General features: G+C 37.0%; 1 protein-coding gene across 1 annotated transcript in view; it reads left to right on the top strand.

Moving 5' to 3' along the window:
• The first annotated feature begins 2,676 nt into the window (after nt 1–2,676).
• Nucleotides 2,677–25,785, top strand: part of LOC123868993 — a 103,003-nt gene continuing 79,894 nt past the window's right edge. Inside the window, exon 1 of the mRNA XM_045911713.1 lies at nt 2,677–2,810. The gene's annotated coding sequence lies outside the window, so the exon portion shown is untranslated. The remainder of the gene's footprint in view (nt 2,811–25,785) is intronic.

The raw sequence follows: 25,785 nt of genomic DNA, 5'->3' as shown, positions 1-25,785 counted from the left end.
GAGCCACCACTCAGCGGACGATGTGGAGAGTTAGGCTTGGAGTTTAATTTCAAAACAATCACAACAACTGAGATTTTAACAATGTGATAATCACAGTGTTGGCCGTGATGACATGGTATGGATCCGAGACATGGTCGCTAACTGTGGGCGCCTTATAAGAAAGTTTAGAGTCACCACTCAGCGGATGATGTGGAGAGTTATGCTTGGAGTTTAATTTCAAAACAATCACAACAACTGAGATTTTAACAATGTGATAATCACAGTGTTGGCCGTGATGACATGATCCAGATGGATCCGAGACATGGGCGCTAACTATGGGCGCCTTATAAGAAAGTTTAGAGTCACCACTCAGCGGATGATGTGGAGAGTTATGCTTGGAGTTTAATTTCAAAACAATCACAACAACTGAGATTTTAACAATGTGATAATCACAGTGTTGGCCGTGATGACATGGTATGGATCCGAGACATGGTCGCTAACTATGGGCGCCTTATAAGAAAGCTTAGAGCCACCACTCAGCGGACGATGTGGAGAGTTATGCTTGGAGTTTAGTTTCAAAACAATCACAACAATTGAGATTTTGTTGAGAATAATGTGATAATCATAGTGTTACCCGTAATGACATACTTATATGGATCCGAGACATGGTCGCTACCTATGAGCGCCTCGTAAGAAAGTGCAGAGTCACTCTGCGGACGATGTAGAGAGCTAAGCTTGGAGTTTCTCTACGTGATCAAATCAAATGAGATTTACTTAGCTTAGCTCAACGGGTTGCAAAACTGAAGTGGCAATGGGCAGGGTGGGGTATATAGAAAAACCGATAGACGTTAATGGAGTCCATGGTGCTAGAATTGTGACCATGCGGAAAGCGCAACGTTCATAGATCCCCCACTAGGCGGATAGACATAGACATCAAACGAGGCACAGAGAGCCGATGGATTCAGGCTTCGTGTGGACAGTGGAAGTCTCTACAAGATATCTATGTCCAGCTGTGGGCGTCTGTCGGTCGATAATGATGATAATAATTACAAGTTTCTCAATCGACCTGCTGCAAGTCGATTCCGGAAAAGCTGCATAATCATTATTACAATCTCAACTGTCGTGATTGGCTGAATTTATTGTATTCTTGTTACAACAATGCATTGTGACCAATAGCGAGCGACTGTTGGCCAATCAGAAGTGATTGCTATCGTCAGTCACGCTGGTAAACTACCGCGGTAAGGCTCTTGAAGAGAATGCGATCATCACACTATACTTAGGTTGATATCTATAGAGCGCACTTTGACTTTGCTCAGACTTAAGACACTGTTAAAACGAGACAGCGTAATACCACTGGCATAAATCTGTCTCTTTTTAACTGAAACTTAACAGGGCTCTCTCCGTCACTCGTTTCCACTCGTTTCATACAATCGTAGTTCCAATTTCATTTGAATATTAAGCAACTAAAGTCCATGAAATTTTGCAGACATATTCTAGAAACTAATATCTATGTCTGTGGTGTTTTAGATTTTTCTAAAAATATGTAGTTTTAAAATTACAGGGGCTCAAAGATTTGTATGAAATTTTTAAGACCGCGTAGCTTTGAAACCGAATATTTTAAGAGAAATCTGGAAAACCACAGACATAGATATTAGTTTCTAGAATATGTCTGCAAAATTTCATGGACTTTGGTTGCTTAATATTCAAATGAAATTGGAACTACGATTGTATGAAACGAGTGGAAACGAGTGACGGAGAGAGCCCTCTTAAGTCTAAGCAAAGTCAAAGTGCGGTCTGTAGATTTCAACCTTAGTTGTCAAACTACGGCGATAGATCTCTAGCCAAACCAGCCGATTCATTCACAAGTGAGGTGAAAATTTCCCGTTTCACATTCGGCACGCGCTACCGCCAAAGATTCTACGCATTTTTTTCAGTACACGGCAAGAGACGGATCCAACTTGTACACTTTACTTCTTTTTTTTTACATGTTAGAAAGAGATGGAAGCAATTTTTTGACGTGATCGCGGCTCGAGATGAGGCGGTAATTAATTTGATCAGTCGGTGTAAGTATCTCGTGCTACGTTGCGGTTAGTGGAGATGTTAGTCGATAGTTCTGCTGTATCGATATTTGGGTCACGATAAGAATGTTATTTGTGAAACAAACATAGTTTATAACTCAACTTAGAGATGATCAGGTTGTCACTTGGTGCAAAAAATTTTAGTGTATCTATGTGTGACATTTACTTTAAGTATCAATGTTTTCGCTTTATTTAGAGATGTCAATAGTAGATTTAAGAATAAGCTATTTATTATTTAAAGGAATCGATCAGTCTTGGATGGAAATAAAATGCATTTTTTTTCTACCTAATTATAAATACCTAAATATCTATAACTTAAAAAAAATAAGATCAATAATCACCACAGTTATCAGGCTTTTTGAATTTATTAAATAAGTAGATCCAGTGCAATGTAACGAATTCCCATGACGGCTTTTCTCAGAGAGTGACAGTAAACCTAATACGCTCACCAACAATAACATGCCCATCTCATATTTCAATCTTTCGATGTAAGGTCACATAATCGACACATGATATCGCCGCTCATACACTATCGATATCGATACCTCACCTGTCACTAACCGCGGGGGCCGGGCGGCAGGTGCAGGCAGACGCGGCGGCGCGCCAGTCTCCCGCGGCCCTCGCATCGAACACACGTCGCGACATCGACAACTATCGACACACCCCGACACGTGCGTCGCACAACCCTATTTTGAACGTTCCAATTTCAAAGTGTTGTCAAAGTGGCACGGGATTTTTTCTATACGCAAATCGGTAAGTTTTGATACTCGATACTTTAGTTTAATTATTAATTTCGTATTGATTATTCTTAACGGAGATTTTAACTGTGTCAGTGTGGCGGCATGTCTTATTAATTTTTTTTCTTAAACTTTCGGCTCGTACGACTGTTTATAAAATTGTTTATGTATAACTGTGGGAACGTTGATATCGTTTGTTGAAGATAAGAGCTACGATAGGCGGTCCGCTTGATGTCGGTACAAAAGACATCAACGCGCTACGTCCGTGTCAATAATAGGACGCGCTTTTTACGTTTTTTCTTTTACAACATTCACTTGGGAATTAATAGTGTGACTTGCTCTTTTGGTGTGCGTATCGCACTTTGTTTATAAAACTTTCATTCTCGTGTTTTAATACGTTTTATGTTATGTAGAGTCAAGTGTAATGGAGAGTTTCCATTTTTTATTAGGTAGGTAGAGCTGTTATAGCAGACTAAAAAAATTACATATTGTTTGTATACGGGCATAATGTTATTTTTACAGATAAGTAGGGACTTAATATAAAATGCTAAAATAAAGATTTTTTTTAATCTTTTCCTCAGTTTTTTTTAAATGTAATCAAACTAGAAATTTCACATTCTACTTCGATAGTACCTAGGTACCTATGTGGTTGAATAATTAAATAAGGTACGTAGGTAAGTAGGTATATCTGCAAGGAAGTATTGAAGGAAAATGAAGAGGTTCTGAGGTCTATTTACGGTTAGGAATTTGAAAGATCCGGGTTCTAATTCGTATAAATAGACATGTCCTGAATAAAATTAATTCACCTGTGGCAGTATGTATGGAAAAAATTGTCAGCAACTGAGTGGTTTAGGGGCTGGAATTCGAAACCTAGGAACAGATTCATAGCCTTTAGTAGTTAGGTATCTACTATCTAGACGCCTATAGAATAGCTTTTAAGCTTAGTTGGAAGATACCTACGTATTGTATTATGCATTATACTAAGTTTATCAGGGTTCGCAATTTTCATTTAGGTTAGATTTAAAGATGTTGATATGCCTAAGCCTAAGTATGTACCTAAGTAAGTATATTGAAATTAAATTATTCTAATAGACACAAGTTATTGGGAATGGTTCAGACTCGTATTTAATTTCATATTAGGAATAATATTTCAATATTTAATTTTATACTTAATATGAATAGCATAAACAGTTTATAATGAAATTCCGATACGAAAATAATGAATTATGTAGAACCGTAGAACAACCGGACTATGAAGTTTGGGAATTCAATGTCCATAAAATATTATAATTAGAGAAAGCGGGCGAGATGGTTGGTCCTTGATTAGCGGTGAATATTTTACATAATTATTGATGGTTGTCTAACTTCTAGCTATAAGCTTTTGGTGGGATATTGTTTTGCCTTAAATACATATAGACTTGTACAAAAACCGTTAAAAAAGTAACGGATGGTAATCTGCTTAATGGTAATCAACTCCACAGGGGTTTGTGGTATTGCCTCCTCGGTGGCCAACTTTAGTGCATATTTAGAACTAGCTGATACCAGTCAGGTTTGTCAACCCCTTGGCGCAGTGGTGAGCACTGTGGTTTTATAAGCGGAAGGTCCCGGCATCCCCGATCCGATTCCCGACAGGAGCATTTGGGAATTCGTAATTTCTTAATCCTAGGTCTAGTGGGAGGTTTTAGCCGTAGCTAGATGCCACCCTCATGAACCCATCGCCAGCACACTGCTAAGCACTGGTCTCTTCTCAAAATGAGGAGGATTTAGGTCTAAGCACTGGTCTCTTCTCAAAATGAGGAGGATTTAGGTCTAAGCACTGGTCTCTTCTCAAAATGAAGAGGATTTAGGTCTAAGCACTGGTCTCTTCTCAAAATGAAGAGGAGTTATGCCTAAGCACTCTGGTCTCTTCTCAAAATGAGGAAGATTTAGGTCACAGTCTATCACGCGTGTCAAGTGTGGATTAGCAGACTTTATACGCCGTAGCACATAGCTCCGAAAAGTTGCCCGGGATTGGACTCCAGACCTCCCGAATACAAAGCCCATGTCTTAACCACTAGGCTATCACGACAGCAAGATGATGTAGAAGAACGGTATCGCGAAAAATCTACTTGTTTAATTATTTAATTTATTCTCATTGTTCGTTTGAAGTCCCAACATTCCAAATTGATTGAAGCCCATTTAATTGGACTTTTGCAACAAACGTGACACTAAGTGAGAGCCACTAAAAGGATTTTGAAAAATAAGATAAAAATGATCGAGGTACCTCTACACATGTCGACAGGCTGTTTAATGCAATAAGTAGCCTTAGGCCGACCGCACTTTGGATGTGTTTTCGTATACGAATTTGATTCGTGCGAACATTGTAGGAATACGCACGAACAATCCCCTAAGATACGGGCTTTCTTAGTTTAGGCGTCAGGATTCCAATGTTATATAGGTACTTGCTGTACTGAGTTTTTCTAATAGAAATCCTGACCTTCCAAGTAGGTACTATGGGAGCGCATAGACTGAGTGCGAGTTTCAGTCAGATAGCAATTCGTCCATGGTGGGATTTTTATATACTTTCGTGTGTTGAATATAGCAAATGGACTTAGAAAAAATTATTAATTTAGTTTACGGACACAAAATGTTTGTGGGTTTCCATAATATATGACATTCACATTTTGAAATACAAGTATTTGGCGCACCCATTTTTTTCTACTATAGCAACAATGCACTGCAGTCGAGTTAGAGGAAAATTATCTAAACAGATTATTATTATTTATTATGCACCAACGAGGACTTCACGAATGTGATATCACTAATGAAAAAATGGTATTCAGTTTGCGCCATATACATTCTACTCTATGGTTTGCACACTCAATTCGTGCGATCAATCCTCATACCTTTACGTGCGATATAATATCGCATCCAAAGTACGGTTAACCTTATTTTGCGGCGTATTTGATTTGATAAGACCTTAAAGGAGATCGCACATTGCTGTAAAACCATTCGAGGATTATTTAGGCTGCAGGATGCACAGTTTCAGCAATGAAGTTGAACGAAGTAGGCAGGTATTTACATACAACGGATCGACAAAGAATTTTCCTCTTCTTCCTTTCTTTCTTCCTGGGGGGAGCGGTTCCGCACTTATATTATAACGTTACCTATCTGTTGCAACTTACACATGAGATTCTTGGTGCGCCTCCACGCTAGACCATTCAAGCCTGCCAAGCTCACTCCAAAATCCAAATAGGTTACCCGGGGAATGTACCTGGGGAGCCAATGTAGGCTCATCAGCAACAGACAGACAGACACACTTTACAATATTAGTACCTAGGTGGTGGATCCACAAATTGCCTCAGCCAGTATCAATCCCGGAGTCCACCATTAGGCTCATCAGCAACAGACAGACAGACACACTTTACAATATTAGTACCTAGGTGATGGATCTACAAATTGGTTCTGCCGGTATCGATCCCGGAGTCCACCATTTTCAGAACAACATCTATTACCACTGCGTCATGAAGGTCTTCTCTTGCGATTGGCAGCCTTTGGGTCTCTTCCGGGACGTCTTTAAAAAAAACAAGTTGGCTCTTGACTGCAATTTCACTTGGTGGTAAGTGATGATGCAGTCTAAGATGGAAGCTTGCTAACCTGAAAGGCATATGACAGCATGTCACAATCTCGCGTTGTATGCGATCACTTTTATGTCGTACAGTACAAAGCTACCATTTATTTAAGAGTCATTCCAGAAGGTAAGTTGTCTTTTGTCAATCAAGCTCGAAGGTTTAGGGATGCGACGTGCAATTGACTAGCGTTCCCATAGACCCAAGTACGGTTCCCACAGTAGTTATTCAGGTGCCTTATTCGCTTTGACATTTAAACCGTAACACACCCGACCGTTGTCTGTGACAGGACAGCGTATCACAGCAGAAATAATAATTCAAAAGCACATTTCGCCAGTGTTCAAAGCAACGACGACGTAATAATAACAAGGCTAAGATTTGAAATGATTGCTTTTGTTAATTTTTTTCATGTCACAAACATATCAAAGTTTTCAGTGGTTTCACTCTAAGTTGGAGGCGATAAGGGAATATTAGTGAGCATGACCAATAGATACATACTCTTTTTAAAAAAGCCGGCTAAGCGCGAGTCATACTTGACCTCCGAAGGTGCTGTGGCTTAGAAAGAAAGCATATAAACTAGTTTATGCACGCGAATTCATCCGCGTGGACTACACAAATTTCAAATTCCTATTTTACCTCCTTAGTAGTTGAACTTTCAAAAATCCTTTCTTAGCGGATGTATACTTCATAATAGCTATCTGCATGTTAAATATCAGCCCGATCCGTCCAGTACTTTGAGCTGTGCGTTGATATATCGCTATATATAAATGATATATAGTAACCGTTTCACCAATCCACGTGTGATGATCACATTATATTATAATGCATACGTACGTAGTAAGCTCGAGTATAATTCTGTAGTATGGAGTCCACCACACGCAAATTATACTCTAGCTGTAGAAAAAGTACAGCGTAAATTTGCTCGCAATTTGTATAAAAAAATTTACGGATATTATCCGTACCTGTACCCGTCTTTATTTGTATCGGGTATGGTAGGGTTGGATACCTTGCAGACAAGGAGAACCAGGGCTACTCTGGTCCACTATTACCTTTTACTCCGAAACAAGGTTGATAACCCTGATACCCTATGTAGATGTGCTTTGGAGGTGAGGGCGCCGGATAGGGCTGTTCGTTCGTGCAGACGCCTGCCCTTTTTTCATCTGGCAACAACGAGGACAATTTTTGCCCAAAATGCGCCAACCTTACGAGCACTTGCCTTACTCAACGATCTGATTGCTCAGCACCAAAAATTAGATATTTTTAGCATTAGTATCTCCGAATTTAACAAAATATGTATGTATTGTAACCTCTGACTCAGTATGCGTTTTGGTTTCACTGTAAGCATGCTGAGATATTATTATTAAATAAATAAATAAATAAATAAATATCAGTCAGTCACCTTTTCCTTACATATTTAGATAGATAATTGAATTTTGATTAGAATCTACCATCACGAATAAACCTTTTTACTATCACCATCTAAGAATGTAACTAACTAGCCCAGACTACATGTCTATTCTCTACCTCACTATAATATTATTATTATGTTTAGATGACTTGTTCTGTGATTGTAATTAGCAGCGACCACATTCATGATGTCATAATTCTGCATAAAAGCAATTAATTTATTATGTTCATTACGTTACTAAAAAGTTAGATGGTCTATTAGATAGTATAGAGTTAGATTATAGATTAGCGGACAAATGTCTAGTTAAAACTTATTCTATGTATTAAATTATAACGGTTGATGATTTGGTTTTTTTTTAACCCCCGACCCAAAAAGAGGGGTGTTATAAGTTTGACGTGTGTATCTGTGTATCGGTGTATCTGTGTATCTGTCTGTGGCATCGTAGCTCCTAAACTAATGAACCGATTCCAATTTAGTTTTCTTTTTTTGAAAGGTGGCTTGATCGAGAGTGTTCTTAGCTATAATTCAAGAAAATTGATTCAGCCGTTTGAAAGTTATCAGCTCTTTTCTATTTACTGTAACCTTCACTTGTCGGGGGTGTTATAAATTTTTAATTTACACTTGTTTCTTTTGCATTATTGCATTGATTCTTTTATAAAAGTTCACAAAATTAATCAACACAAAACAAGGCTCATAAAATTTAATGAGCACAGTTAGGCACAATAGTTAATGTTACAAATTATGAGGCATAGCTCACAAGTGGCAAGTGGGTTAACATTAACAGTATAGTCTAATTATCGTCTGGATCGTTCACGCACTGATCAGCAGAGATAACGTGAATGTAATCTGACTTTTAAGCGATGAAAACGCGCTGGATCGCAAGTAATGTTTATTTTCTATCAAGTTTATGATATGACTAGCTTTTGCCCGCTACTTTGTCTTCGTGGAATTAGTTTTTTATAACCCTGTGTAGCAAAAAATTTTGTATAGGTAGGTAATCCTCTACTTTTTCCTTGCATTTTCGTAAATGTGTAATACGTATTTCTTCATTTTCAACCGAAAGTGTAAGTACCTACTTACCAAATTATGGATATCATTTCATTTACTTACCTAACTGGAAGACTTTTATACAGATTTCAAACCCCTATTTTACCCTCTTACGGCCGAAATTAATAATCAATCTATCGATAAGATAATCTGTCGATAAGGAAGTTAGCGACCTTGTCATTTGTCAAAAAAGATCATAATAATAATTCTTGACAAATAACTACGTTGCTAAGAAACTTATTGAGAGTGGTTGAATTTTCAAACATCCTTTCTATTCCGCGATATTCTACTATCAAACTAATTTCTGATGAAACTAAGAACTTAGCTGATAGTTTTTTTTTAATTCACTATAGGCAAGCGCGTGACCACAATCGCACCTGATGGAAAGTGATGATGTGGTCTAAGATGGGACGCGTTTACCTAGAAGGTGCCTATTCACTCATATACTTAGGTTATATTTGAAAAACCAATAAATATAATTTGGTGGCAATAAACCTGTTAGTTATCCGTAAAAGGCTTTAAGATATTTCTGAAGAGAATTTATTGTTGACTGGTTTAGTAAATTAATGATTTTCGAACTATGTACTTATATGGTTTCCTTGTGCTAACAACAAAATATCCACAAGCTAAATATGGCTTAATAGAGTCCTTCACACGTTATTACAATAAGTTATTATGTGTTCGAGAGTATTTACTATAATTAGTGCCTACTTAGTCTTCACAACAATGGCTTAGTGCTTGTAAAAAGGTGCTAAGGATGTACTTACTCGTACTAAATTTTCACTCTACGTAAATTTAAATTCTTGGCTATTATCGAAGTTTATGACCATAATAATAATTAGCGATTTAGGGCAATGTATTCTAACACCATTCTTAAAAAAAAACGGTGAAGCTTAGTTCACGCACGCACCTCTAGGTAAGTTTTCAGGCTTGTGTGCGTTTGCAACTACCACTGTCTAAGAAAAATATCGTAAGGAAACCTGCATGCGGAGTTCTCATTCCGAGGATACCCATGCTCAGTAATGAGCCGGCGATGATGGGGTGATGATGATGATTCTAGCATTCTAGTTTAGCAGTTAGCCTGTTTGTCTCTTTAACTGAATTCCAAAAAGAAGAAGGATATGGCCTTATTCCTTGTCTACGTTATATAGAGAACCTCTGTGCATAATTTCAGCTTTCCAACTCAATGGGTTTGGGCTGGGCGTTGACGAGTCAGTCAGTGAGTGCGTCATGAGTTTTCTTTTAATAAGTATGGTATCTATTGATGGATTACCTAATTAAAAAACTAAGTATTGTAATCTAAATAAACTTGCCGTACAAAAACGGAAGAAATGTTTGACATTAAATAAATATAGGGGGTCGTGATATTGTCAAAATAATTTATTAATTGAACAGATCAACCGGTGTAACTTAATATTGTTTTATCGCGATGTCATCGGAATCCGAGATCCGACCGACCGATCGTTTAGCGATCGAGAGCGATCGTGAGGCACGTTCCGATCGATTAGACCGATCAATACAAATCGATTTCTACAGTTGAGGACTGTTTTCGGAAATTCCAATTAGTATAGGTATCTTGTTATGGATAAAGTATAAATAGTACTTATATTATGTTGTAGTATCCTTGGTAGGCAGGGTACGAGCCATCGCTGAAGGAATTCTTGGCGTGTTAGAGGATAACAGAAGGATAAATTGCTATCGTTAAATGTGAACCACTACTCATAATCATCTTCATCATTATCATACGCTACAGTCTTGCGCTGCCTGAATTCAGCGGCTCCCTGCAACTCGTTTGATAGCATAAATCGTGCTACCAAAGTTAATTACCCTTTATTATGAAACTAGGGGATACCCGCGGCTTCGACCGCGTGGATTTCGATTTTTTTAAATCCACTTTCGCATTTATAATATTAGTATCATAGATATGTAATTAGTATGGATTAGTAAATAATATAGGTAGTTATATAATATTATAGATAGAATAATAATATAGATAGGTGGGGTAGACCTGCTTTGCGAGGCAGTAGGCACTAAACCTAGAAGTGAAAAGTTGAAATTAATCCGTTTACTTGAGTATTTTTCAGATCGGAGCTGTCAAAAAGACTGACTAAGCAGACCAACTTTAGTACCTAGATGTATGGTTATTATTATAGGTTTTCTTAAGCGCAAAAGCGCTTTTTTTGTGCAAACCACGAAGGCGAGCTGAGTACCTACCTACATTGGATAGAGTTACTAACATGTGATTAGATTGCTATCTTTTTAATCGTTCAAAAATCAGTTGTTGGTATGTGTAGATAGGTATGTGTAAAAAATGAAATTAGATCGTATCTCGCCGCTAGTTTAGTGAACTTTTTATTATATTTTCACAAGTGGTCGAGTTATTCACCATAATGGCTTATGGCACACATCAATAAAAATTTGATGAGCTGTTTTGATTCGGACTTGATAGATCGTAGAGGTTTTTTAGGTGAATTACGTAACCTTACGGTTGTTGAAAAAGTTCCTCTAATATTTTTTATAGCTTCCTGACTAAATGAATTGTAAATTTAACCTTACATTGTAAATTTAATTTTTTAAATCTGTATTTGTATAAGTATTTGCACACAGAGCGGAGATGCGGAATCTTTTTCTAAGCTTTCTTGGGTTTGGCGTGGTTTGGCATAACAGAGACGGCATGCAGCAATCTCAAATGCACTCGAACGTAGCGTGCGGGCGCGCATCTTCTCTGTTTTGTTTTCAGCCTACCAATTTCATCGGTACCTGTATGTACTCGTATATTATATTTTACTTTATTGCACCACAAAACACAAAAAGCTGGGTTTCTCAAAAAATCCACTCCACTCCACTCCCGTCTTACTGCTCTTACGTCTTGCTGGTCCTTACCACAGTATAAAGGAGACACAATAGTCTGGCGCCCTTAAGATCGTGGTAAATGAGGACAACGACGATCCTTCAACATATGCTAGTTCTGATCGCTCCCTTGTCCCGCATTTACCGCACGGTTGTTCTATCTAAATGTTTTGGTCGAATTCCTGTACTTATGTATGTAATATCCATATCCTTTACTCCGTGCCTTTATTCTGGTTTCTGATATGTTTTGGCTCTAACACGAAGTACCTACCAACACGTGGAGCTAATCTGTGTTGATTTACGCGCCCACTTCACACAGCAGGCGTCTCATACCTGCGCCGGCGCATCGGGTCGACTCAACTAGCGGAATTTCATATAATCATTATTAATTTATTAATGTATACGGAGCGCACCGCTCTCTCCGCTTAGTGGAGCTAACGCCTGGCTGCATACGCGTGGCGTATCCTAGACTAAGTGCGCCTACGCACGAGGGGATTTTAAATATATTTCCGACGACTTCATCTACGTGGCTTTAGGCACCTTTAGGCTTCGGATCTATAAGGCAAATAGTTTGTAGCTGACTATGATTTGCAGCTAAAGTGGTACTGGGTGTACTACTTTAGCTGCATTTAGCTCCAAATCAACCTAAATGAGACGGTAAGCGAAACGCTACAAACTTGGCGTACGCGTTGTATTTTTTAATTTATAAACTAGCGCTTGGCTGCAATCAGACCTGCTGGTAAGTGATGATGCAGCCTAAGCTTGAACGCGTTTGCCTGGATGTTGCCTTTAAGGTATCTTACTTGACTTATAATATGAAAGACGAAGGGAAACTGATGCCGGAAGGGCGCGTTCCAGCGATTCGAATTAGAAAAGAGGAGGCAAATTGCTTCGTACGAACGCTATGTATTAACGCTCCAGAAAAATATATATGAGTAAAATAGAGAGTTGCAAACTATCTGTCTAATGACTGAAGACTTAGGTATTCTTTTTTTTTAAATAAGGATCATCAACAGGATTATAAGTAAGACGATTAACCAGAAAAGTCCTGACTGACTCATCAATACCCAGCCAAATAAGTTTCTATTCCTCAAATATTACTTTTGCAGGAGGCCTAAAGAGATCTCTCACATATACGTCACGTAGCTAGTTATAACTGTGTTAAACGCTCACTTCATGATTTGTTGTTCGAGTAAAACACATTTCCAAAACGTTTGTAAAACTATAAGCTTACGTTTTTGTTACACGATTATTTCTTCAATAAAACCTGCAAACCTATTGACCAAATTAAAAATGTTGCAACAATGCCATTTTCATTGAGTAGGTAGGTACCTAGCCTACGTCCTAGACTATTTAAATTAAGCTCCTACTTACACTTCAAGATCGCGTCAACGACTTTAAAGTGATAACATAGTGCTCGGAGTGTCGTTAGATGGGAAAAATATACTATCAATGGATTATGGAATTTAAAGTTTTGTTTTAATATTATACTTAATTTTTTAACCACCGACCCAAAAAGAGGGGTGTTATAAGTTTGACGTGTGTATCTGTGTATCTGTCTGTGGCATCGTAGCCATCCTAAACTAATGAACCGATATTAATTTAGTTTTTTTTTTGTTTGAAAACTGACTTGATCGAGAAGGTTCTTAGTTATAATCCTAGAAAATCGGTTCAACCGTTTGAAAGTTATCAGCTCTTTTCTAGTTACTGTAACCTTCTCTTGTCGGGGGTGTTATAAATTTTTGATTTACACTTGTCACATCAGCTGTCAGCAGTCTCCACTGATTGCAAGGATTTAGCATTAGGTATACCTACCTAACTATAGTTAGGGACGTTTTTCAGATAGTAAAATATATCATGTTTTAAATTGACAAAGGCTTACTTAATTTAATTCTCATTTTTGCGGATTAATATTCATGTATCGGCTGCAAGTTATACTGTAGTTAATTACCGATTTTAATTATCGCGAATGACCTGAAGAAATAATTTAGTGCAGCAATGATGTGTACTACTGATAATCTAGAGCTGTAAATTCTCTCGTAGGACGTGTGACTTAGGGTCTTAACCAGTGAAACTTGAGACAGGTACGATCTTAAGTTAATTGATAAAGCGATAATAATTTACGAGGCGCTGAAGCTATGGAGCGTGGAAAAGGTTAGGCGCCCATTCATTAGTCAATAATTATACCTATTGAGATTGCTTAGCTAGCAACGCAATCTCAATAGGTAGTGATCCCACTATACTCATCCACGGAAAGAATTTAGTACTTATAATGCTCTCTCTCTACTCAACTCAAAATGGTTACTAAGATATTGTCTCTATAACAGAGATAGCGCTATAGTGACTTCTTTCCGTAGATAGTACTGAAGCGCATGAACAAATTCCTGAAAAGCCGGCGACGCATTGGCGGTTCCTTTGCTGTTGCAAATTTTCAAGAACGGTGGTGATCGACCCGTCTAGTCTGGTCGTTTGCTTACTATTGAAGAATAATATTATGTTGGGTTTAAATTTGCTTCTCGACTAAATATCTTAAATATATGACTATAAGAAAGTCATGACTCATCAACGCCCAGCTTAAACCATTAGATCTAGAACGCTGAAATTTCGCACAGCATTTTACTTTATAATGCAGACAAGTACCTGTACCTACGGGATAGGGAATAAAAAGATATATTTTCGGCGAGTGAAGCCGCGGGTGGTTGCTAGTTCTACAACAAATTAGCTTCGTCTAAAGCCGCTGATTGGTCGTACACCTAGAACTGAACCAATTTAGAAAAATAGTTACCAAAATTAACCCAACCGGCACGAATAATCGCACCGTTGCTTCTAAGAGGCCATCAAAACAAGTTCACAAAAGTATTATTTGCTCTTTGTGATAGCCATAGACTCGAAAAAAATTGGATAAGGAACAGATTGCCAATATCTGAGGCACATCTTGTGAAGCCGATTAGTCTACCGTGTGCAACCGCGACTTGCAAAGCTGTGATAACGTTTCGTGTGCCCGATTTTTCACTGTTACATTTACTTGATTATATCAACTGTAATTATTGCAATTTTGCATTATTGTAATATTACTTAGGATCATTTAATGAAAAGATAAAAGGTGTTAAGTAGTAGGATTTAATAGGCTGTCCCTTAGTGCGTTCTTTGTAAATCTGTCCATATTTCAATATTTATTGCGCGTAAATTTTAAAGTGAAAGTGTGTGCATCTAACAACTTTTCACGTCTCAACTGCTGAAGCTTTTTCTTATTAATTTTTTCTTCTTGATCTTCACAATATTTTTCATATATTGTAAGTATTCTAAAGCTAATCCATGGAAAACAAATGGATCTCGCGGGCTTTTAAAAACTTAAATCTAAGTTGGAGTTAAATACTAATTTTAGGAAAGAAAATACCGACTTTACTTTTATTGAGACGTTCATTTGCAAGGCTCTGTCTGTTTTATTACTCTAGTCTGTGGCAACGTGGAAATGAAACAGTTATTAAAATCACTCAAAGGGAACGAATTGTCTAATTTGCTGTTCAAAGTCTCAGACGCAAGTGGGACAAATGAAAATATTTGACAATAAAAACTTAGCCACTGAACGCTCAGAAAATAAGCTCATCCGTCCAAATCGTTGCTCATTTTCTTTGGTGTTGCGGCGGAAAATAAATAACATTATTATATTTTATACAATACGGTAACGATACGATGAATCTGCTGTCAATTTTAGCTATCCAGCAAAAAGGAGAGCACATTAGATTAGACTGTTCAACCAATTTCTAGTGCTTATATTTTTAGCGAAAACCTATGTATGAATTATTATGAACAGCTATCGTCAGTAAACCAGTAATACACGATTAAAATACTAGAGAAGGTACGAAAGAAAAACTTTTTTTTTTTAAATTGTGCTACACATCACGTCATGCATACCTACCTAAGAGCTGGCTATCTTAGCGGTTCTTCCACTAACCGTCCAAGATCCTACTGCCGCCAGACCTTGCTTATTGTCTGAGAAACAAAATGTATGGGATAGAGTACAGCTTAGCATATTTGCTATCTTGTATCTATATACTCGGGTCAATTTAAAGATATCAGCTACTAAAGGCACGTAAAAACATTACTCGCTTTGTTAAAGACTGAGTGCTGATTTTTATGTTTATTTCCTGAGTATCAAAAAATTACGTATCAGACTTTAAGATAAAATGTGACGTATTTATTAATTTCAGTGTGCATTATGACACCCGTAAAAATTTATCAATTCAACTTCTGATGTAACATGGAATCTGGTTGACTAGTGTTTTTATCACCAACAATTTCAGACAGACAGAAATATTGAATCAATAAATCAATAGATTTATCTCTTGACATAGACTTTAATTGAACCAAAAACGGTAAGTCATAATTCAATTACTTGATATATATCTACCTTCATATACCACTTGTGTCAGAATCATACTTATAAAACGCTAACCGTCCGGACATTCCGCGATGCGTCGAGTTTCCAGACCAGATAGCCTGCACCTTGTTTCTGGTCATAGAAAATACTACGATCTCGATTGGCATGTGTGTTTCCAGCATTACGATTTCTTAAGGCGTATTCACACCTTCGCAAGCACACGAACCATGCATATGAAGTGCAGCAACCGATGTCAACGCACCACTTTCCTTAGTGCAAGAACACGATGATATAGTGCGCGCAAACAAGTAGTCCAATATGAATACGAGACAATATAATGAGAGTTACTTGAGTACTTATTTAATCTTTAGTCAATGACCTGTACAGACCATGTTGCAATTTCAGATTGGATTGTGTTTTGCGGTTACTTGTAGTTTACGAATAGTTCGCTTGCATGCTCTTTTTATTCATAGACATTTGCATGTGAGGTGCTTTAGAATTATTAATTGTACTCATTCAAGTGCTCAGGAACATCCTAAAGTGACTATCACAATATGCTCGCGTATGGATTGCATACCATTCGTGAACACGTCCACGTTATGATGCATGTAGGCTACATGGTTCATGTGCTTGCGCAGGTGTGGATGTGCCTTTATGCTGTCTCATAGTGACTACGACATGGCGCTAGCGAACAAGCCATCGTCTATTAATGTAATGTCGCCATCTTTCTTAAAGTTGACATACTGGACATGCCACTGTTCATCAACATTGCTTATATGGGCCTACGTAGAACCATTTAGCAGGCAATTGAATCAATTTACATTGAGTTATATATATTCATACTATATTCGATGATAGCCCAGTGGTTAAGACGTCGGCCTCCTATTCGGGAGGTCGGGGGTTCGATCTTGGGCACGCACTTCTAACTTTTCGGAGTTATATGCGTTAAGTAATACCTCACTTGCCAACACAGTGTTAACACGTAAGGTGCCCACTCACTTGAACTGAACTGCAACTGAACTGCGCGTCGCGGCAGCGCCCCGCACGATATTCTCTCCAGCCGCAACGCGCAGTTCAGCTGCAGTTCAGTTCGAGTGCGTGGGGACCTTTAACGTGTCGACACGAAGACCATTTGGCACGAAATGTCAATATTAATTCCCGGTACGCTTGGTGCGGCGTTTCGAATCAGCACAAAAATAACTGTCATTTTGTATGCAACACCACTTCCAGCGTACCTATATAATAAGTAAGTTATGTCCATTTCAGTGGTAACAAGTGTAAATTAAAAATTTATAACCGGGAGTGTTATATACAAGTGAAGGTTACATTAACTAGAAAAGAGCTGATAACTTTCCAGCGGCTGAACCGATTTTCTTGGATTATAGCTAAGAACACTCTCGATCAAGCCACCTTTCAAACAAAAAAAACGAAATTAAAATCGGTTCATTAGTTTAGGAGCTAAGATGCCACAGACAGATACACAGACACACAGATACACACGTCAAACTTATAACACCTCTCTTTTTGGGTCGGGGGCTAAAAATGAATAAAGATGACATTCAGCTATATACCTAAGTTCATTTAAATTCAGTACAAAGATACAATTTCCCAAAATCATTTCTTCGTGGGGAACGAGGCTAAGAGAAAACTTACATGCGACCCTCTAACCCTGTATGTTGATTAATTAGTTAATTTCCCTCTCATATTATGAAAGTGACTCATCCCAGCGTCGCACGGGTGATGAAATTTCGCTAATAAAGAAAATATGAAGTATATTGAGATTTCCAAACAAAAATATCATCCTTTCCGAGTTTTACAGTGCATTTTCAAAAAAAACTTTCATACAAACCTTGTTCTGATATAATTACGAACAAAGCAAAAAAAAGAACAGCTAAATTGGGTTGAATATCAAGTGATGTGAACCTTCATCTATCTATATACATATAATAAAATTGTAGAAAAGTGGTGTCTGTACAATGGAAACATATAAAAAAAAAGTAGCAGGGGTTATTATTATATCGATGCCAAACCCGATATTGCAATTAATTTTTTTTTGTCTGTTTATCTGTTTGTCTGTGTGTTTGTGCACGCTAATATCAGAAAAGGCTTATTCGATTTAGATACAGTTTTCACTAATATATTGTAGTAAGCTTCACTTAACATTTAGTGTTTATTTCATGTCAATCACACTAATATTATAAAGGCGAAAGTTTGTATGTGTGTGTGTGTGTGTGTGTGTGTGTGTGTATGTTTGTTACTTCTTCACGCAAAAACTACTGGACGGATTTGGCTGAAATTTGGAATGGAGATAGATAATATCCTGGATTAGCACATAGGCTACTTTTTATCCCGGAAAATCAAAGAGTTCCCACGGGATTTCAAAAAACCTAAATCCACGCGGGCGAAGTCGCGGGCATCGGCTAGTAGGTTCATAAATAAAAAAGTTATGTCAATTTAAAGAATCACGGCGAACATTTTTAACGTACAGAGTACGTACTACACGCCTCGCGCCTGAGCGTCCGTGGCTATATAAAGCGCGCTGAGAGCTATTCCACGCGAACGAAGTCGCGGGCACAGCTAGTAATATAATATGCGGCTACTGACTTTTATTTATGTATAGGTTCGTCATAATAACGTCGCAATCTCTGGTTCTCTGATCTAACTTTTAACAAATGATTACAAAAACGAGCTGTATATGCGAGAGCCTTCGAGGATACTATCTGATTGAAAAAAACATTATCTGGACGCGTCCGGACGTCTTGAAAACGATATTATAGATCGTGGGAAATCTGGACGGATGGCAGCCTTAACTCTTGTCTCTTGCTGTACTGTCACATGAACGACATGTTGCACGATAAAAAGTTGTTAAACTCCCATTTGTATGGAAAGACATAAACGTGCATACTGAAACACAAAATGACGTCATACTATTATGGACACTGTTGCAAGGAGCTGAGTGTATGGTTCTGATAGAGCCCTAACACTCGGTCACTTCCTCCCTGCGTCATTGATTTATCTTACAAATTTTCTTATTTAATTTTCACCCTTGGATGTAAGTTGTCATTATCACCAAAGCATATCGGTGTTTATCTATTAAAATATCATCATCAACCCCTCGTTGGCTCACTACTGAGCAATGATCTCCTTTCCAAACGAAAAGGAAGTTAAAATATAGAGTTATCAAATTTCATAAATGGAACTTAAAGTCTTCGCAAGCTCCAGTAATGCGTTTATTTAATTTTATACTTTTTCTCTGGCAAGTTACAATGCCGTAGTTTTTACAAGAAACATGACAAAAGTCGTTTGTCAAACAAAAAGTCTCATGTGTGACCGTAACTCCTAACAAGATATGACAAAAAACTACGGGAACTACAAGTTATAACGCTCGCTGGGAAGATATACTTGTATGCTACGGAATATATGCCGAGCAACGGCAAACACCACTAGAATGTGAACTGAGGTTGTAGTTCACGTGTTGATATGCTGCAGAAAATTGCATGGAATGTAAGGAATTTGCGATATAATTTATTAGGCTGTGATTATTTGACAATATTACAAGGTTGTTAGTTTTTATTATTAGTGACCTAATTGTGGTAGGGCAGTGAAAATAAATGTACTTGCAAGTTGAGTTGAATAAAAACAACTTTTTCTGAATTAGGAAAAAACACAAATTAAAAATCTTCTAAAATGTTATATTTTTGAGAGAATAATAATTATTATCCAAAGCAAGGATTCGCGCTCCGAAATTTCACCGCGCGATTTTCTTCCGCAGAATTTTGTGGTAGGTACTTACGTGGAGAGCATGTGCTTTCATACAATTTCCATATTATGTCAAAGAATTTTGTGAGAAGAATGCGATGAAGTTGTGCGATGCGGACTCATCCCTTCCTCATTTTAGCTGGAAAAGTCTAATTAAAGTCAAACTCAGCCTAAATTTAATTTAAATATTATATTAAAGGAAAAGTTGGCTGACTGACTGATCTACCAACCCACAGCTCAAACTACTGGACGGGTTAGGCTGATTTAACATGCAGAAAGCTATATTATGGCGCCATGAAAAGATTTTTGAAAATTCAACCCCTATGGGGATAAAATAGGGGTTCGAAATTTATTTAGTCCACACAGACGAAGTTGCGTGCACAAGCTAGTTTCATACAAGTAAATTTACATCGACCGTTATCTGAAAATGTACTTAGTTTTTGGTTGAGTTAAAACCTAGCTAAAACATTCACAAGGAAGTTGTCAGTTGTCTAAAAGCGTAGAAATCTATACGAAGGCGATGTGGGAAGATGGTATCATAAGGTATGCGGACCTAACTCGGCGGAAACCGTGTCCAATTATAAGCTGGAAATAGGCGAAATTTATTAGAAATTCGATGTTGGACGTCCATCTTAGATTCGCGATCCGATGCCCTATGTTTAAGTGAAACTTTCTTGAAGATCTTTGGATTTTATACTAGAGTTTATCTTGTGAACGTACGTATTGGTGGCCATTATTTATTTTATTGTTAGGGGCATTTAGGAATAAAATCTACGACATGACAAAATATGTACCTTTAAACAAAGTTTAATAGCACCAGAATATAGCTCAGCAAACTTTCAGTACTCTCGACGATTTTCAGTAGATACGAGGAAAAAAAAGTCAAAAAGTCAAAATCATTTATTCAAAGTAGGTAGAATTGTACTCTTTTTGATGGTCGAATACTTTTAATAGTAAAAGTAAAATATTCTTTATTGTACACCAACAAGACATAGTAATATATAAATAACATTATAGATTTATGTACAAAAGGCGGCCTTATCGCTAAAATAGCGATCTCTTCCAGGCAACCTTAGGGTGAGAAGATAATAAAAAATTAAAGAAAGTGGAAGGGGTGTACTAATAAAATAAAGTAAATAGGTGTGAGTCTAAAAACATTACTACCCTACTAGGTACCTTGTAAATGACAGTTACTATGCCTAGGATAAAATTACACACTTCATTGCTTTACAACAAGAACAACAACAATAAAAAAAAAAATTTTTTCCTTAATTGTAATACTTATACCTTGCAAAAGTATGAATTCAGTTATCGAAAACATAACAGATATAAGTAGATCGTGAGAACTAAGTTGAAGATATCAATTAACACACATATATTGGTTTCTTCATACTTCAGTCTGCTTCGGTAGTGTAAAAAAAATGATAACTCACTACTAATAAAAAGTCAACTGATAGTGACAGTGTCACATATTTAGAAAAGGAAGCCGACGAAGTCGCATTTAGAAATTAGCATTGTCGACTTATAAAAGCTATTGACGAATTTGTTGTAGTGTTTTGAAAAAGCTTTGGTCTAATTTTTAACTTCCTGTGTCAGAGTTGTTAATGCGATCTAAAATAAATGCTATCTTTTTCTGAACTGAATAGAATTTTATACTTGAACCCTTTGCTTCAATTAACTTTTTTTTTTAATTAACAGAAGATTCATAAGCAATCCACAAAAATATATATGTTACTAGCCGATGCCCGCGACTTCGCCCGCGTGGATTTAAGTTTTTCGAAATCCCGTGGGAACTCTTTGGTTTTCCAAGTTAAAAAGTAGCCTATGTGCTAATCCAGGATATTATCTATCTCCATTCCGAATTTCAGCCAAATCCGTCCAGTAGTTTTTGCGTGAAGGAGTAACAAACATACACACACACACACACACACACACACACACACACACACACACACACACACACACACACACACACACACACACACACATACAAACTTTCGCCTTTATAATATTAGTTTGATGAATGGTCCAATGATAAAGTTACCTACCTACTTAGTAGCGTATTAGAAACTCCGGTTTTCAAGGAAAGTACCTCTGTCGGCTTCGAGTGTTAGATACGAGTAAAATTGTTGTACCATTACAATTGATCAAACGGGGTAAAGCGGCAATCATCTTTATGGTACAGTTTATTTAAGTAAGCAAATTGTAGCATACCTTTGACGCAAATATAAACTCTATTACAATTGGTAAAAGCAACAAAATAGCGCGTAACAATAAATCCATTGTAACAAGTAACTTTATCGGTGTAATGTTATTAGTACAGTTTATAGACACTTATGGAACTTTATGTTCCCTTATTATGAATTGAGATTGTTTTATTCAATTCAAATCGTTTTTTAAGAAAGTGCCCAGCTACGGTTATAAAATTAGTGTTTTCCTAGATCACACCTGCAATTTACTTCGTCCGCGTGGATTTTTTAAAAATACCGTGGGAACTCCTTGATTTTCCGGGTTGAACGATAGCTTAAGTATATCCGTCTCCAGGATGCAAGCTATTTCTGTACTCAATGTCAAAATCGGTTACCTAACCGGATGGGCCGTGAAAAGGTATCTGAAAGACAGACAGCTTTGCATTTATAATTAAATGTTGGTTTTACATTATTTATCATTTGGATATAGTAAGTACCTACTGGTTTGATCGTAAATTTAAAATATTTTTCATCATTTTATGGTGTACTTAGCTAATAATAAATTATGCGTTTCAGATTTAAGCACAGATAACTTTGCTTGAAAAGGTATACCCATGATTCTGGGCCCGATTGCTTCTACGATGCGTTTATAACTTTATACAAATTGAAATATATTTTTTTTTCAAATAAACTTTTGTTTATTTTTCATGTACCAAAATTGTAGTTACAAAGTTATGATAAATTAATTTAAGTACATTGGAAATGCTTATCTTTAAACAGAGATTTCTTCCAGCTTCCCACGCTTTTAAATTTGCTTTCGAATAGTCAAGTGAATCTATCACTGGTTCGGAATGTCCTTCCTTTCGAGAAGAACCAGCAAGAAATTCGATGACTAAGTACTCTCAAAACTTCAATTAACTTACATTTTAAAGTATTATTGCTTGTACATACCTACCTACGTAAGTAATTGTAGTTCCGTGAATTGCTGGAGCGAATCAAATATAGATAGGTACGTTCTTTTATCATTTACGCCATAAACTTCAATAATTGTATTTATTCCTTTTTTCATGAGCATATTTTTAATAGCTTTTATAAACTTGTATATAATAAACTAAGTAATAGTCTAAAATTCTTTGTGGAACAAAATCCTTGCAAAAATCATGACAACCTGTTTTTTCGTTTGCATGAAAGAAGGATAAACAACAAACACACTTTTGCTCTCCTCTCTACTCCCTATTACACTACTCTCCTAACTATTAAACAACAAACATACTTTTGCTCTTATAATATTATATTACACTACTCTCCTATCATGTATTTTTTGGTTTAAATAAAAAACAAAATCAACGTATCGTTCCCATTTTTAATCAATCAAACTACGCAGGCGAATGTAAAGATATATCCGTAAGAACAGAACATTTAACACGAGTTCTACTATAAGAAATCCGTCCTTTCTGTGTCGCATAGCGTCCAACGTCACAGACATACCGTTAAAGTGGTGCGGACCATCCTACAGTATACGGCCATATATCGTCGCCTCTCGCAATCGGCCGATCTTTTTATAATGCGCGATAAAATCATTGATCATATGCCTGTCTGGTTCGGTAAAGCTGTCGTGGACGCGGCGACAGTAATTTGGTAGGTAACTATTCGAATTGACATTATTTTGTGTTATAATATTAATGTCACAGTAAAAACCGCGACAATTTTAACCAGAGTTGATTTTGCTTTAGGCCTTAGGGTATCATAATGCTTAAGAGTATATCATTTTATTTTGTGATGTCATTGTGTCTATCTAGTTAAGTTTAATATTAGAAAACACACCACATTAGTTCTTTTCTTTTCATAAGTAATCATCATAAGTAATTTGCTTTTCTACGGGTACTTTTGGAACGCTTAATCACTTTGCGGTTGTACTTTGTTGTTAGGGGAGTGGTTAACTGTTTATTAAGATACAAACATATTTTTGATGTTTGACGCGACCCGATAAACGCAACTTGTATGGAGTCTGTAAAAGGTAGTAGACACTTAGTAGGTATCTTAAATTACTTTTTTTTAAAAACCTTAATTTGCTAATATTATTCGAATACCTACCCTTGAGTCGGGATTTTAGGTACATGCATTTTACAAGTGTAAATTAAAAATTTATAACACCCCCGACAAGTGAAGGTCACATTAACTAGAATAGAGCTGATAACTTTCAAACGGCTGAACCGATTTTCTTGGATTATAGCTAAGAACACTCTCGATCAAGCCACCTTTCAAACAAAAAAAAACACCGTTTTGTTCACCAGCTCCCCATTTATCAAACACGCTGTATTCTCGCAGTTATCGTGGTCATATCGTAGTCGTCTAATGGAAACCAGCCCACGTATGTTGCTTCCAGTAATACAACGGATTGCGTACGGTTCATATTTTCGCTTTTACGTTCGCTATGTAGACTCGTGCTAAATTAGTTTTTGCTTGCAATGAGCTCGGTGCGATTCCATAAGATAATTAAGTGCAGTTTTATAAAAAACTAGACGATACCCGCACCTTCATCCGCGTAAGTTTCGGGGTTTTTTAATGCCGTGGGAATTCATTGATTTTCCGAGGTAAAATTGGCCTATATCCTTTCCCTGGTTTTAATCTATCTCCTCAAATTTCGTCAATATCGGTTAAACGAATGGGCTGTGAAAACCTAGAAGACCGACACACACACTTTCGTATTTATAATATTAACTATGAAAATTTAAGTCTTTTCTTGGTATACTCTTTCAGAGATCACTGCCAATTCAAATCTTCACTATCATCCACCCATTGCCATCATCAACAATACTGAGCACAGGCCTCCTCTCAGAATGAGAAGGACTCAAAGCCTAGTTCAAAATGTTAGGCAGTTAACAGGGCTCTCTCCGTCACTTGCTTCCACTCGCTTCATACAATCGTAGTTCCAATTTCATTTGAATATTGAGCAACCAAAGTCCATGAAATTTTACAGACATATTCTAGAAACTAATATCTGTGTCTGTGGTGTTTTAGATTTTTCTAAAAATATGTAGTTTTAAAATTACAGGGGCTCAAAGATTTGTATGAAAATTTTTAAGACCGCGTAACTTTGAAACCGAATATTTTAACAGAAATCTGGAAAACCACAGACATAGATATTAGTTTCTAGAATATGTCTGCAAAATTTTATGGACTTTGGTTGCTTAATATTCAAATGAAATTGGAACTACGATTGTATGAAGCGAGTAGAAGCGAGTGACGGAGAGAGCCCTCTTGTCAAAAACTAAGTCAAAACTAAATTTCCTAAAAACACCATATAAAAATAAAACTGATAGCAAAAAACTGACAAAACATTAATGTAACAAAAGACAAATCACTTAAAAAGGTTAAAAAGTCTTGGTGCAGTATGAAATAACGTCTTACTTCATGTTGATACGCGAAGTCGCGAGCATTTTTTCTTTATAACGTAAAACATCAATTCTTTCTCGATGTAAGTAATATTTTCACTTTTATATTCGCCCCGTTGGATCCCGAGAACATATTAGTAAAGCAAATCAGTTGGGCGACCATTCAATAAATAAAGGGGCCGAAAAGGCCGGAAGATTTAAAATATACCAAGAGGAATAAAAGAAAATGTCTCTTTTTGCCACGGTAAGAACGTCTCTACTTAAAAGGTGATAACGCGTAAAATCGTTTGGGGATTTTCGCGAAAATTCTGTACAAAGGGTACAAAAGGCCCGAGGCAAAACGTTAAAAGTGGC

The sequence above is a fragment of the Maniola jurtina genome, chromosome 10 (assembly GCF_905333055.1).
Source record: "Maniola jurtina chromosome 10, ilManJurt1.1, whole genome shotgun sequence".
Taxonomy (NCBI): Eukaryota; Metazoa; Arthropoda; class Insecta; order Lepidoptera; family Nymphalidae; genus Maniola; species Maniola jurtina.
The sequence above is the reverse complement of the archived record's forward strand: the minus strand, read 5'-3'. Positions and strand labels throughout refer to the sequence as shown.